Source organism: Canis lupus, chromosome X (assembly GCF_003254725.2).
Source record: "Canis lupus dingo isolate Sandy chromosome X, ASM325472v2, whole genome shotgun sequence".
NCBI lineage: Eukaryota > Metazoa > Chordata > Mammalia > Carnivora > Canidae > Canis > Canis lupus.
This window is the reverse complement of record NC_064281.1, coordinates 92,510,058-92,522,554: the sequence shown is the minus strand read 5'-3', so window position 1 is coordinate 92,522,554 and position 12,497 is coordinate 92,510,058. Positions and strand designations below refer to the sequence as shown.

General features: G+C 45.9%; 1 protein-coding gene across 7 annotated transcripts in view; it reads left to right on the top strand.

The window, feature by feature from the left end:
- Positions 1–12,497, top strand: part of LOC125752085 (homeobox protein Wariai-like) — a 41,059-nt gene that overhangs the window by 15,112 nt on the left and 13,450 nt on the right. For 4 of the 7 annotated variants that reach the window (XM_049107909.1, XM_049107904.1, XM_049107903.1 and 1 more), the window contains exons 3-4: positions 7,591–7,807; positions 10,607–10,667. The gene's annotated coding sequence lies outside the window, so the exon portion shown is untranslated. Of the gene's footprint in view, positions 1–4,874; positions 5,206–7,590; positions 7,808–10,606; positions 10,668–12,497 lie in introns of those variants that run through there. The other 3 variants (XM_049107907.1, XM_049107906.1, XM_049107905.1) reach the window with 3 other exon arrangements.

Below are 12,497 nucleotides of genomic sequence, written 5' to 3'. Positions count from 1 at the left end.
TGCATGGAACCTCAGTGCAAGGGGGTAGTAGGAGCAGCCCCAGGAGGGAAAGAAGCATACAGCTCATCTCAGGGGGACCCAGACACAGCCAGGGTGGCTCTGGAGTGTGACCTGGAGAGGAAGCTAGAGAGGTGTCTGCAGAGAACTCTGTAATACTGAGGGGCACGTAGAGTTTACATGTTAGGTGGGTGGGGGGTGAATTCAAGGAGGGCGTTGGAACGTGTGTGTGTCTGGGATGATGGTTAACGTGAGAGAGTTTGGGGCCAGGGGGAGCCCTGGCGGAAGCAGTGTTTTAGGATGAGTTTCTAGGAGGCGATTCTCTCAGCTGGTTCTTGGTTCAGTTCCTTGCGGTTAGTGGGGGGGGGGGGGGGTGGGCACCCAGGTCCAGAGCCAGAGTCCCTGCTCGGAGGCCACCGCTGTCCACCAGGTACATCGGAGGTCCCTTGAGTTGGAATGTAAAATTCTGTGTGTGTAGTGGCATCTGTCTAAGTCACGTGTGCACTTGCATGGGCTCGAGTGGAGACGGTGCCCCTCACCACCCGCTCCCACCTCAAGAAATCTTCTAGGGAAGACCAGGGATTGAGGAAAGTAAGCAGGCCCTGGACTTGGAGCGCTTGCATCTGGTTTCAGGGCACAGTTTCACTCCTTCCGCTTTCCTGCTATCCGCTCACTATGTGACACTGGCAGGCCTGACTGTCTCTCGCCGCCTCTTCCCCAACCGAAAATAGGGCAACTATTCCTGTTACTACCAGGGTTCACTAAAATAATGGTATCACCTCACAGAATTCTTATGAAGTACGGAAAGATGGTTTCCCTTTCTCTCTCCTTTCTTCTCTCTTTTCTCTCTCCCCACTCCCCTTCCTCCCTCCTTTCTTCCTTCCTCCATCATCTACTCCTGTCTTCTCCGTCCCTCCCTCCATTCTTTCCTTTCATCTTCCTCTCCTCTGCCCATACTTCTCTTCTGGCTGTGATCATTTAAAAGAAACTCAAGGGCGGGGCACCTGGCTGCCTCAGGCAGTGGAGCATGGGACTCTCGATCTCCAGGTGGTGTGTTTGAGGCCCCTGTTGGCTGTCGAGATTACTTAACAAACAAAAGCAAAAACCAAACAAACAAACAAAAACAACCTTTTAAGAAATGAGTGAAACTCAAGACAGTATGTCTTTTCATCTCTACACTTTTATAGTATGGAGTTTCCAAAAACTTAGACACTTCACCTCCATAGCCACAGCGCAATCCGAGCCTCGAAATAGCAGCAACAATCTGTTGGAGGGATGCCTGGGTGGCTCAGCGTTGAGCGTCTGCCTTTGGCCCAGGGCGTGATCCCGGGGTTCCGGGTTCGAGTCCCGCGTCGGGCTTTCTGCATGGAGCCTGCCTCTCCCTCTGTCTGTGTCTCTGCCTCTCTCTCTCTCTCTCTCTCTCTCTCTCCTGTGTCCTCTCACGAGATATAAATAAAATCTTTAAAAACAACAACAATCTTGTTGGAATCATGGCCCAGTTGCCTACATTTAGAGTTTTCTGATTGCCTAAAAAGTAACTTTTTACAGGTGGTATTTTTAGAATTTAAGAGGCACCTGGGTGGCTCAGTCGGATAAGCGTCTGCCTTTGGCTCAAGTCATGATCTTGGGGTCCTATGGGACCAGTGGAGCTCCCCGCTCAGCAGGGAGCCTGCGTCTACCTCTCCCTCTGCAGCTCCGCCTGCTTATGCTTTCTCTCTCTCTCTCTCCTCTCCTCTCCTCCCCTTTCTGTCTCTCTGTCAAATAAATAAACTCTTTTAAACATTTCTAGAACTGAAGATTTATTGTGTCTGCAGTGATAAAATATGGAAGTCTTGGGAGGCATCTGCGTGTAGAAGTCTAGCCTTCAGGGGGTGAGGGTGAAATCAGAGATAGCTCCAATTTAACTATTACTGCTGATGATTGCAAGTGGCAATAAAGCACTGCAGATTTTGTGTTCTCTGCCCTATCTCAGGGCACCGTGGACCCTTCAGGTTTGTTCCAGGGAGCTGTATCATTTGGCTGCTGAATCCCAGTCTGCAGGAGCCTGGTACTGCAGGTTCCTCTGCTATACTGAAGTGTTAAGAGTAAAATTCCATGGATTTTTTTCTTTAAATTATGTCTGTTACATTAGTGCATTATGACAAAATGACCACGGTTAGTGGCTCCATGTGGTGAATATATATAATATATATATATATACACACATACTTAAATATGTGGTATGTATGTATGTATCTATCTATCTATATATATAATGGAATATCATTTGGGCTTTAAAAATTAGGAATGTCATTTATAAAAACTTGAATGAACCTGGAGGAAGTTATTTTGAATTATTAAATAAGCCAGACCCAGAAAGACAACATGCATGATCCCATTTATATAGGAAATCTAAAAAAATCCAACTCCTGGGGACCCCTGGGTGGCTCAGTGGTGGGCGCCTGCCTTCAGCTCCGGGAGCGATCCTGGGGTCCCAGGATCGAGTCCCACGTCGGGCTCCCTGCATGGAGCCTGCTTTTCACTCTGCCTGTGTCTCTGCCTCTCTCTCTCTCTCTCTCTCTCTCTGTCATTCATGAATAAGGAAATAAAATCTTTAAAGAAAAATAAATAAAGAATTCAACTCCTAGAAGCAGAGTGCAGAATGGGTGGTTTTACGGAGTTAGGGTTTAGGGAAAACGTGGAGATGTTGGACCAAGGGTATCAAATTTCAATTATGCAACATTATTACGTTCTGGAGATTGAAATGTACAGCATGGTGATTTCGTTAAAAACATGTCTTGATACTTGATTCACTAAGAGAGTGGATCTTAAGTGTTTACCAGAAATAAAAGGCAACCAGGGAGGTGATAGGTATGTTAATTCCCTTGATTTTGGCAATCTTTTCACGATGTATACATACATCAAAATATCAAGTTGTAACTTTTAAATATTTGAAATTTTAATTGTCTTTTATACCTCAATAAAGCTGAAAAAAATTTTTCTTCTTTTTTTAAAGATTTTATTTATTTATTCATGACAGACACAGAGAGAGAGAGAGGCAGAGACACATGCAGAGGGAGAAGCAGGCTCCATGCAGGGAGCCCGACGTGGGACTCAATCCCGGAACTCCAGGATCACACCCTGGGCTGAAGGCAGGTGCTAAACCGCTGAGCCACCCAGGGATCCCCGGAAAAAACTTAAAATAGAAACAAATAGAGGAGAGGGGAGAAGCTGATTAATAACACCAGGTGAGGGAAGACATTTAAAAGAACATCGAGGGCGCCTGAGTGGCTCAGTGGTTGAGCTTCTTGGGATCCAGTCCGCCTTGGCCTCCACCACCACCACCACCACCCCTCCCCAGTCTGCTTTTCCCTCTGCCTCTGTCTCTGCCTCTGTGTGTGTGTTGTGTGTGGTGTGTCTCTCATGAATAAAATCGTTTTAAACATAAAAGAATACCTACAGCAATAATAATAGGAAAAACAGCTAACCATCCTTAGAGGAATATAGCTAAGTTTATAGAGCGCTTAGGAAGGTCTTTTGTTCTAACTCTGCTGCTTTAACTCTCCACCCTCCCCAACTCACAACAAAGAATTCGCATTCATAAATGGTGTTATTATCTCAAGGCCAGAGATGTTTGTTCATCATCCCATAAGCAGTGGTCGAGTGCCTCCTTAGTGCCAGGCACTTTGAGTTCTGTGATGATAAAACAGAGCTCCTAGAGTACACGTGTCATGATGGGCAACTGAATCATGTATAGAATTGTTGAAATCACTATATCCTACATTTGAAACTAATAGAACATTGTATGTTAACTATACTGGAATTAAAATAAAAGAACTTTAAAAAAATAGGACTCCTACTTCCATGAGCTTTAATCTAGTGGCAAAAAATAATTATATATATAATTATATATATATGTGTATATCTATATATATATACACACACACACACACTCTGGAAAGATAACATAGAACAAGTAAATTCCTAATGTGGAGGGGATCTGGCTGCAGCATCTGTCACCCCACTGATCACCAGGGTTGATTCGTCTGATCTGGCTGGAAAAAAGAAGAAAGGAAAGAAAGAAAGAAAAAAAGAAAGAAAGAAAAGAAAGGAAAAAGAAAGAGAGAGAAAAGAAAGAAAGAGAAAGAAAGAAAAGAAAAAGAAAGAAGAAAGAAAGAAAGAAAGAAAGAAAGAAAGAAAGAAAGAAGAAAGAAAGAAAGAATAAAGAAAGAAAGAAAGAAAGAAAGACAGAAAGGAAATTAAAATTAAAATGAGTAAATTCTAGTAGGTGGGAGCTCCTTGGCCGCGTCTGCTCCAATTCGGGAGGTGGCAGGTCCCTTACGAAGGGACTTTGAGTAAGAGTGAGGATCTAAGGATCTAGGGATTTATAAGGGCTTGTCCTAGATGGATTGAAGACGAGGAGGAAACCGAGTGCAAGGCAGGCAGAAAACGCCCAAATAGGATTCAGTCCAGAGCGGGATGAATGGTGAAGGGTACTCTGAAGGCAGGCGGGCTCTTGGGGGCCAACGATTGCCTGCCCTCTCCTCCTCGACCGGGAGGCCAGGCCCCGCCGTCGCCCACCAACTCGCAGGCGCGCGCGGGCTCCGCGGCGGGGGCCGAGCGAGGGCGTGCCCCGCGGTGCGCAGGGCGGGCCCTGGAGAGCGAGGCCGCGGACGGATCGGCAGGACCGGTGTGGGGAGCTGGGGCGAGGCCGCCCCCCCGACGGCTCAGCTGAGCGGGGGACAGCAGCGGGCCCGCGGGGAGCGGGCGGGCCGGCTGCGCTCCGCGCTCTTGGAGCAAATGCGACGCTGCCGCTCGGAGTCCCGAGTCCGGAGTCCGAAGCCTCGGGCTCGGGGCGGTGAAAAAGCGGCCACTGGAGCCGCTGTTGCCCGCGAGCGGTGCCCTGGCTTCCGGGCTTCGATGCCACCCAGATGGATCTGCCCCCCGCAGAGACTTGGGACCAGCGCCGCAAAGTCCACGGGCCCTTAGCGCGGGCTCCTGCCCCGACGGGAGCCGCTGTGTGCATCCGCGCAAATGCGCCACGGAGCCAACGAGATCCCCGCATCCTTCCGGATGCTCAGGAGCCTCTTGGAGTCTACGCTGAACAGGACACCGCGTCTTTTCTCAGCCAGCTGCCCGAAATGACGGAAGGGAAGGGCGATGGGCCACAGGACACTTCACAGAGAGCCAGTTGGACAGGACAGTCAATTCATCAGCTTTTGCATTAAGGTGTGCGCGTGCGTGTATCACGTGTTCCATAATATAGGGTGCGTGCTCCGTCGTGTATAGATGCGTTTGTGTGTGTATATATATATGTATATACGCATGTAATATGCGAATGGCTCAAGTTGAAGTCCAAGTTTTTTCCAAAGGTTGTTTATTATTATTATTATTATTATTATTATTATTATTATTATTTAATGAGCGACACACACACAGAGGCAGAGACACAGGCAGAGGAGGAGCAGGCTCCGTGCAGGGAGCCCCACATGGGACTCCATCCCAGGTGTCCGGGATCACGCCCCGGGCTGCAGGCGGCGCTAAACCGCTGAGCCACCGGGGCTGCCCGCAAGTTTCTTAATCTCTCCTGAATTCAAAGAAAACTCTCTCTCGGGGCGCCTGGGTGGCTCAGTGGTTGAGCATCTGCCTGTGGCTCGGGACATGATCCCCAGTTCTGGGGATCGAGTTCGCATCGGGTTCCCTGCGGGGTGCCTGCTTCTCCCTCTGCCTGTGTCTCTGCCTCTCTCTGTGTGTGTCTCTCATGAATGAATGAATGAATAAATAAATAAAATCTTAAAAAAAAGAAAAAAGAAAAATCTGAATGGAATGGGGAAAAATTACCAAGTATTGAAAATATTTTCTATGGAAATGGCACTATGTTTATATTACAGTTGCATTATTTAGTAGAAAAATACAGGAGGCTGAATTACATTTTTAAAAATATTGTATTTATTTATTTGACAGAGACTATGAGAGAGAGAGACAGAGAGAGCACAAGCATGGGAGTGGCAGAGAGAGGGAGAGGGAGAAGCAGGCTCCCTGCTGATCAGGGAGCCCAGTGTGGCGATCCATCCCAGGGCCTCAGGATCAGGACCTGAGTGGAAGGCAGATGCTTAACTGCCTGAGGCACTCAGGCGCCCTGAATTGCAGCTTCTAAAAGATTTTATTTATTTACTTGAGAGACGGAGTGCACAAGCTGGGGGCGGAGGGGCAGAGGGAGAGGGAGAAGCAGGCTCCCCACTGAGCAGGGAGCCCAATGTGGGGCTCCATCCCAGGCCCCTGAGATTATTTGACCCAAGCCAAAGGCAGGCAATCAACCAGTTGAGCCTCCCAGGTGGTCCTTTTTTTTTTCTTTTAGATACTTAAGAACATCTTAATTACAGATAAACAACAATATATTTTTCAATAAGAATGTCCCATGCAGAGGATCCCTGGGTGGCTCAGCAGTTAGGCGCCTGCCTTGGGCCCAGGGCGTGATCCTAGAGTCCTGGGATCGAGTCCCATGTCGGCCTCCTTGCATGGGGCCTGCCTTCTGCCTGTGTCTCTGCCTCTCCTCCTCCTCCTCTCTCTCTCTGTGCATCTCTCATGAATAAAATCTTTTTTTAAAAAAAAAAAAGAATGTTCTATGCAATTTTTGGGATATACTTCTACGAAAAGATTATTTGTTGCTTATTTGAAATTCACATATAAGGGAAAGTTCTGCACCTTATCTGCGAATGGAAGTTTACTTCTGGATCTTGAAAATCAACAAGATTAAAATATTGAGGGCAGCCCAGGTGGCTCAGCGGTTTAGCGCCATCCTGGCCCCAGGGCGTGATCCTGGAGACCCGGGATCGAGTCCCACGTCGGGCTTCCTGCGTGGAGCCTGCTTCTCTCTCTCTGCTTGTGTCTCGGCCTCTGTGTGTGTGTGTGTGTGTCTCTCATGAATATATAAATACAATCTTTTTTGATTAAAATATTGATGCATTTAGGGGCACCTGGGTGGCTCAGTGGGTTAACCGTCTGCCTTTGGCTCAGGTTATGATGTCAGAGTCCTGAGATTGAGCCCCACGTTGGGCTCTGTGCTTGGCGGGATGTCACCTCCCTCTCCCTCTGTGTGCACATGCGCGCTCTCTCTGTCTCTCCCTCTCTCTCAAATAAATAAGAAATCTTCTTAAAAATAAAATATTGATACATTTAAAATCTTTTGAATTTCTGTTCTTTCATTCTTTTATATAATACCTTTAGTCATAAATGGTAATTGGCATTATGAAATTTCAGGGAATTCATAGAGGTCCAAAGCAGAAAGATCAAATCTACTCACAGCTCAGGAAGAAAAAATACTCTTGGTATTGGTGATACTCAGTCTTGCTTGATATCCTCAAGGATATTCCTACACACACAAGGATAAAGAAGAGGGGTGAATGGATGCACGTATGTATAGAGAGAATCTAATAAGGCTGGAATCATACTGTATGTGCTTTGAGAAATAAAAAAGTATTACAGTTAAATTTTACTGCATTTAGTAGAAGAAAAAGAAACCTAGGAGACTGAAAAAACTGCTGAGCTTCAGGAAATTGTTTCCTGACCAACAAGAGACAATTAGTTCCCTAAAATCCCCTTTTTCTTCTCCAGAGCACTCTGAACTTCCCAATCTGTTACCTTGTCTCCGAAGCATAATATTTTCTTAAGACTCTCCCCGAGATGCCCACTTATCATGAAGAACAGCTACAAAATGTTCCAGCAAGTATGATCAGGTCCTGTGGGGTCTGATTCATCACCAGAGGGCCTCCTGTCCTGGTCACTCAGATGTCTTCGTCCTCAGTGCTCAGAAATTTGAGATCAAAACCAGGTGAGTGAAAAATAAATAATAAAATTTATAAAAAAAAGAACGAGGCAAGTGGCGTGAGAACTAAAGAAACTCAGAGGGACGCCTGGGTGGCTCAGCGGTTGAGCATCTATCTGCCTCCGGCTCAGGGCGTGATCCCCCGGGTCTGGGATTGAGTCTCGCATCGGGCTCCTTGGGGGGAGCCTGCTTCTCCCTCTGCCTGTGTCTCTGCCTCTCTCTCTCTCTCTCTCTCTCTCTCTCTGTCTCTCATGAAAAATAAATAAATAAAATCTTTAAAGAAAATAAAGAAACTCACAGAGGGGGACACAGAAGGGAGAGAACAAAGCATGTACGAGAGCAGGGCTTATAAACAGAAGTAGGAGGGTAGAATAATGGCATCCTAGGATGGTTAGCTTTTGTAGGTTCTTTTTTTTTTCTTTTTAAGATTTTTATTTATTTACTGTATTTATTTTTTTTAATCTCTTAAAGATTTTATTTACTTATGAGAGGCACGGAGAGAGAGATTGGGATTCTGCTTGGGATTCTCTCTCTCCCTCTCCTCTGCCCCTCCTTCTACTCATGTTCTCTTTCTCTCGCTCTCTCTCTCAAATGAATAAATAAATCTTTGAAAAATTTAAAAACAAAACAGAACATGTTTTCTTAGGGGTGCCTGGCTGGCTCAGTCAGAAAAGCATGGGACTCTTTGATATCAGGGTTGTGAGTTCAAGCCCCACGTTGGCTGCAGAGAACACTTAAATAAATAAAACTTAAAAAAAAAAAAGCCCCAAAGCATGTTTTTCATTACGTGAAATGTCAGGCATACGCAAAAGCAGAGAGAATCCCAACAATATGCATCTTTTAAAGATTTTATTTATTCATGAGAGGCACGGAGAGAGAGAGAGAGAGAGGCAGAGACAGAGACACAGGCAGAGGGAGAAGCAGGCTCTGTGCAGGGAGTCCGACGTGGGACTCATTCCCGGGGTCCCCAGGATCAGGCCCTGGGCTGAAGGCAGGCGCTAGGCACTAAACCGCTGAGCCACCCGAGGTGCCCTATTTATTTACTTTAAAGAGAGCAAGAGCACAAGCGGAGGGAGCGGCAGAGGGAGATGGAGAGAGAGAATTTCAAGCAGACTCTGCTGATTAAGGAGCCTGATTTGGGGCTCCATCTCATGACCCCGAGATCCTGACCTGAGCCAAAACCAAGAGTCAGATACTTAACCGACTGAGCCACCCGGGCACCCCAGGTGTTGGTTGGTTGGTTGGTTGGTTGGTTTCTTTCTTTCTGACTTTCTTCGATGATGTTCTTCTGCTCCAGACAATGAAAATTGTTTAATGTTAGCTTATCCTGCAAAGGTTGCAACCTGGCAGCTGCAGCCTGACTCTAGTCCACAGACCTCTTTTAGATAGCTGGCACACTTTTCAATAAGACCTATTTCAGTTAGTTATAACAGTTAAAGAAATGGAAGGTTTCATATAGACGTTTGGAGTTGGGGCCAATCTTGAAAAAAAACCCGGAAAATCTGGCCATCTTGGCCCAACATTCCCCTGCAGCACAGTGAGCTGGGACTGAGTACAGGCCGTCCCCTTTGAAAGAGATGTGTTCTTCCTCAGTTTGCCCGTCTCCACTCTCCTTGCTGTTATGTTACCTGCCTTCATCGGCATTTGAGTTGGTAACTCCAGCCATTAAAGAACATGTTGTTTAGAGGCGCCTGGGTGGCTCAGTTGAACTGTCGAGCATCCGACTCTTGGTTTTGGCTCCGGTCATGATCTCAGGATCGTGAGATTGGGCTCGGAGCTCAGCGCACAGTCTGCTTGGGATTCTCTCTCTCCCTCTCCTCTGCCCCTCCTTCCACTCATGTTCTCTTTCTCTCGCTCTCTCTCTCAAATGAATAAATAAATCTTTGAAAAATTTAAAAACAAAACAGAACATGTTTTCTTAGGGGTGCCTGGCTGGCTCAGTCAGAAAAGCATGGGACTCTTTGATATCAGGGTTGTGAGTTCAAGCCCCACGTTGGCTGCAGAGAACACTTAAATAAATAAAACTTAAAAAAAAAAAAAAGCCCCAAAGCATGTTTTTCATTACGTGAAATGTCAGGCATACGCAAAAGCAGAGAGAATCCCAACAATATGCATTCATCTCTCAGTTTCAACAATTATTCAGAACCAGCCTTGTTTCATCAATACCCTCACCAATTCAACACACTTGCATATGCCCCTGGATTATTTTGATGCAAATCAAGACATCACATAGTTTTCATCTGGAGATATTCCAGTGTCTCTAAAAGAACGAGAATGTGTAATTTCTAATCATGCCTCTTTCCGTTATGCCACGTATGCCATAGGTTATACTGTGGTGATAGGATATTTTATGCAATAATAGTAGTGAATTCTTTTGAAGATTTTTATTTATTGGGACGCCTGGGTGGCTCAGCGGTGAGGTGTCTGCCTTCATGCTCAGGCCATGATCCCGGAGTCCTGGGATCGAGTCCCGCATCGGGCTCCCTGCATGGAGTCTGCTTCTCCCTCTGCCTCGCTTTCTGTGTCTCTCGTGCATAAATAAATAAATGAGAGAGAGGCAGAGACATAGGCAGAGGGAGAAGCAGGCTCCCTGCGGGGAGCCAGATGTGGGAATTGATCCCAGGTCCCCAGGACCACGACCTGAGCTAAAGGCAGATGCTCAACCACTGAGCCACCCAGGTGCTCCTAAAAATAAAATCCTAAAAAAAAAAAAGAAAAAGAAAAAGAAAAAAGAAAAGAAAAAAGTTATTTTCCAAACATGGCTAATTATTTCTCACCAAATAGTTTTTTTTTTTTTTTTTTCAGATAGATTAGCCTGGGTGCTGTCTTCAGTCACTTGCATGCATCTTGCAAGCTCCTTTCTGAGGTGAGCAACCCACAAATATTCAGTATTTGGAGCTAGAGGAAATGAAATTCATCATCTTCAGTTCATGCATGCTTTTAAATACCTACTCCCAGTGGGGTGCCTGGGTGGCTCAGTCAGTTGAGCCTCTGACTCCTGATTTCAGCTCAGGTCATGATCTCAGGGTTGTGACATCAAGCCCTGCATCCGGCTCAGGGTGGAGTCCGCTTGAGATTCTTTTCATTTGCCCCTCCCTCTGCTCTCTGGCTCTCTGGCTCTCTCACTCTCTCTCAAATAAATAAATAAATCTTTAAAATAAATAAATAAATGATTACCTATTCCAGGGGCACCTGGCTGTCTGTCGGTAGAGCATGTGACTCTCGATCTCAGGGTTCGTGAGCTTGAGCTCCGTGTTGTGGGGTTGAGTTTACTTTTAAATAAATACGTACAGGGCAGCCCTGGTGGCTTAGCGCAGCCTTCTGCCCAGGGCCTGATCCTGGGGTCCCGGGATCGAGTCCCACACCGGGCTCCCTGCATGGAGTCTGCTTTTCTCCCTCTGCCTGTGTCTCTGCCTCTCTCTCTCTGTCTCTGTCTCTCATGAATAAATAAATAAAATCTTAAAAAAAAAAGAAGGAAAACCCTTAAAAAAAATACAGACAGACAGAGAGATTTACCTATTCCACCACACTCTCTCCTGGTACATTGTTTTGTAATATTCAGATTGAGGCCTTGCTTTAGGGATGTTTTTTTTTCTCCACACTAAGTTTTTTTTTAAATATTTTATTCATTTATTAATGAGAGGCAGAGACACAGGCAGAGGGAGAAGCAGGCTCCCTGCAGGGAGCCCAATGTGGGACTCGATCTCGGGTCTCCAGGATCACGCCCTGAGCCAAAGGCAGACCCTTAACCGCTGAGCCACCCATGCATCCCAAAACCTCAGGATTCCCGGTAAATGATACCTTTTGCACAATTTTTAAAAATAAAAATTAATTATTATTAACAAATTATCAAAAAATTTTTATTTATTATTTTTAAAGATTTTGTTTATTCATGAGACACAGAGAGAGACAGAGAGAGAGAGAGAGAGAGAGGCAGAGACTTAGTATGAGGGAGAAGCAGGCTCCCCCCAAGGAGCCTGATGTGGACTGATCCCAGGACCCCGGGATCATGACCTGAACCAAAGGTGGATGCTCAAGCACTGAGCCACCCAGGGGTCCAAATTATCAAAATTTTAAAGAGAGACGGAATCTGATCCTTCACTTACACAACTGGCCACTCCTTACTCTTCTCACCATGATTTTAGTCAAACACGGTTTACAAAAACCTAGGTAGCATCAGGCTAGCATTTCCCTGCTTGATTTTTTTTTAAAGAATTTTAAATAAATAAATAAATAAATAAATAAATAAATAATTTTTAGGGGCGGCCCCGGTGGCGCAGTAGTTTAGCAGCGCCTGCAGCCCCGGGTGTGATCCTGGAGACCCGGGATCGAATCCCACATCGGGCTCCCTGCATGGAGCCTGCTTCTCTCTCTGCCTGTGTCTCTGCCTCTCTCTCTCTCTGAATAAATGAAATCTTTAAAAAATAACTTTTTATGATTCATTTTTTTAAGGGCAGCCTGGGTGGCTCAGCAGTTTGGCGCCTGCTTTCGTCTCAGATCATAATTTTGGGGTCCGAGGATGAGCCCCATGTTGTCCTTCCCTTTGCTTGTGCTGACTCTCTCAAGTAAATAAAATCTTTTTATTTTAATTTTTAAAAGATTTTATTTATTTATTCATGAGAGGCAGAGACATAGGCAGAGGGAGAAGCAGGCTCCCTTCAAGGAGCCAGATGCAGGACTCTATCCTAGGTCCTGA